General features: G+C 52.3%; 1 pseudogene; it reads left to right on the top strand.

The window, feature by feature from the left end:
- Positions 1-1897: 1897 nt before the first annotated feature.
- On the top strand, positions 1898-3133 carry LOC142428660 (actin, cytoplasmic 2-like; annotated as a pseudogene).
- Positions 3134-3468: the final 335 nt, after the last annotated feature.

Raw genomic sequence — 3468 nt, forward strand, 5'->3', positions numbered from 1 at the left:
TACCCATCGTAGACTCTTCAATCCATCGCCCGCCTTCCCCACACAGTTCTCTCCTCTGAGGGGTAGCCCTTCCACCGCCTTCATGAGTAAAGACTCCGAACCCCCTGGTTAGAGAGTGATGTTAGCATTCTCTTCAGCCCCACAAGCTCCCAGGCCACTAGTCCTGCACCTTTAAAGACAAATTCTTGCTCCTCTGCCGTTTCACACAGCTGTTGACATGATCTATTGATCTCTTGCTGCTCGTTCCATAGGAGTCTTTCAGACACCACACACATCCTTCCTCCTTCCTTTCCATCCTGTTCTCGGCCTGCATGATTTTAGGGCCTATAGAGTGATCCCAACAGTACCCAACCCAATGGTTCCTTGCTCCCCTCCAATCTAAGGATCGTCACACTCACTTCCATTTTAGTTGCTCTTCCAAACTTCAACTCGATTGATTCCTTTCATACTTGACAGATAATCGGATACTTGGCTTGAGGACCAGGTCATTAGGGTCAATGTTCCTTAATTCCACTTTACCACTTTTTTTCCTTCAACCTCAGAGAGGAAAAATTCCTACTCCTGTTCTCAGCCAAAGGAGCCCCTGGTGGCATAATGGTTACACATTGGGCGGCTAACTTCAAGGTTAATAGTTCGAAACCACCAGCTGCTGCTGGGGAGAAAGATCGGACATTCTATTGCCATAAGTAGCTACAGTCTCAGAACCTCACAGAGGCAGATCTGCCTTGCCTTATAGGGTCACTGTGAGTCAGCATCAACTTGATGGCAGTGAATTTGGTTTTATTCTTAGCCAACCTCTCCAACAATATGACAAAAGAGTAATTACTTTATTAAGAATTTGCTAAGCAGATGAAGGGGCAGGAGGAGAGAGTGGAACACAGCCTGGCCCACCAGGCCGTGAGGATGATGCTCCTGAGTAGAGCGGCCAGTCCACAGAGAGAACAACATGACTGCCCCCGCTATGAGAAATGATGCCCCTCAGTGACTAAGGGCGATACAGGGGACAGCACCGGAGACACAGTGTGGGAATTGCACCTGACCTGATCCCACCACACCGAGGCAAATAACTGGGGGAGTGCAGCGGAACAGCAAGGGACTGGAGTGGCAAGGTCCCCAGGGAATGCTGAAAGTGGACTTCGGGGCCAGGGCGTGGTGCCCCAACAGACTGGACTGGAAAACACTCCTAAGGGCCAACAAACGATCCTTGAACTAAAAAAAAAAAGAATTTGCTATGGGGTACATGTATTATCTCATTGAATCTTTATAACACCTCTATAAGGAAGGTGCTAATAAAAAAAGGTAGGTGCTAACATTATCATTACTTTAAAGATGAAGAAACTGAGGCACAAAGTCTTTCTCAAGGTCATACCGCTGGTCCATATGCGGCTGGGAGTTAGGGAGCCTCTAGTTCTTAGTTACCACGTTTCTCTACAACTCAGATCCTGAACGGAACATTTCTATAAACTTTCCCTCAGAATCACTTATGCTACAGGTGTGTGTACAGAACTAACCACTTAAGTCAGTTAGCTGTGGGTGGCATGTCCCCCCATAGGAGACAGGGGCACAGTGCAGTCAGGAAAAGAAGGAAGACCCATTTGATGTGTCTAATACGGAAAGACTCCGAGACATTGTTAGGTAAGCAAAGTGGAACGAAGAATGATGCGAACAGAATCTCTCCAGTTGTCTTCCAACGGGGAGAAGACTATCATAAAATATTTCTGGAAGGACATGCACGAGCTTATGGATTTGGTTGTCTATTGGGAGAGGAATCGGGGAACTAGGGTGGAGTGAACACTTTTTACTCTATATCCTTTTGTATCTTAAAATCTTTTTGAACCACGTGATTGTATAACTCATTTTAAAATTTAAAAATAGAAGATTAAAAAAAACAGAGAAAATGTTTTGGCTCAGTCCCCGCCGCCACCTCTTTCAGCTGCTTCTCCTCCGCTTCTCCATCGTCCTCTCTCCTGTCGCTGTGGAAGAAGAAATTGCCGCTTTGCTGCTCACTGACAATGGCTCCGGTATGTGCAAGGCTGGCTTTGCCGGCAATGACCCCCCTCCCGCTGCGCCCTCTTCCTGTCCATCGTCGGGCGCCCCCGGCACCAGGGTGCCGTGGTGGGCATGAGTCAGAAGGACAGCTACGTGGGCGACGAGGCCCAGAGCAAGCGAGGCATCCTGTCGCACAAGTACCCGATCGAGCCCGGCATCATCACCCACTGGGATAACATGCAGAAGATCTGGCACCACACGTTCTGCAATGGACGAATCGCCCCAAGGTGCACCCGGTGCTGCTGACAGAGGCTCCCCTGAACCCCAAGGCCAACCGAGAGAAGATGGCCCAGATCATGTTTGAGACCTTCAACACCCCGGTCGTGTAAGTGCCCGTCCAGGCCGTGCTGCCCTTGTGCCTCCGGTCGCACCCCGGGCACTGTCATGGACTTCGGTGACCAGGTCATCTACAAGGGCTACACCCTGCCCCGTGCCATCCTGCATCTGGACCTGGCCGGTCACAACCTGACCAAGCAGGGCGACGGCTTCACCACCCCCGGCGAGCGGGGAGATCGTATGCAACATCAAGGAGAAGCTCTGCCACGTCGCCCGGACTTCGATCAGGAGATGGCACCCGCCGCTTCCTCCTTGTCCCTAGACAAGAGCTACGAGCTGCCCTGCGGCCAGGTCCTCACCATTGCACGAGCGCTTCCGCTGCCCTGAAGCGCCCTTCCAGCCCTCCTTCCCGGCATCCACGAGAACATCTTCAACGTCATCATGAAGTGTGACGTGGACATCCGGAAGGACCTGCACGCTGTCGGTGGGACCTACCATGCACCCTGGCATCGCAGACCGCACGCAGAAGGAGATCACAGCGCTGGCGCCCAGCACCATGAAGATCAAGATCATTGCTCCCCCTGAACGCAAGTCCTCCGGGTGGATCGGTAGCTCCATCCTGGCCTCACTGTCCACCTTCCAGCAAACGCGGATCAGCAAGCAGGAGTACGACGAGTGAGGCTCCTCCATCGCCCACCGCAAGACTTCTAGACAGGCTGCCCTCAGGTGCTGCCACCTGCAGCCTGAGCTCGATGACAGGGCAGGTGGGCCCCTCGTGCTGCCTCGTGAAACTGGAAGGAGCCTTTGAAAGAACTGCCCTTGAAGACTCTCTGGCAGCAGAACAGAGTGTGGGGCTTGTTGCTGATCTCCACCTTCTATTCGGTGAACGGTCCCCTGGTCTGTGTTCAATGCCCGGTACATCCTTTGGTTTCAACCCTAGCACCGGCAACCGGGATGGAGGAGGCCTGGCCAGTAGGGGACCAGAAGCAGCCAATTCTTGCTGTGTGCGGCCTGCGGGCGGAAGAATCTGAGCCTTGGGACCAAGTGTCCTTTCTTTAGCTGATGTTGACTGCTGGAGCCCCTGGGGGCTGTTACTTGCCTTGAGTTGGAAGAAGGTTTGCATTTAAACCTGTAAATTTACTC

Source organism: Tenrec ecaudatus, chromosome 16 (assembly GCF_050624435.1).
Source record: "Tenrec ecaudatus isolate mTenEca1 chromosome 16, mTenEca1.hap1, whole genome shotgun sequence".
NCBI lineage: Eukaryota > Metazoa > Chordata > Mammalia > Afrosoricida > Tenrecidae > Tenrec > Tenrec ecaudatus.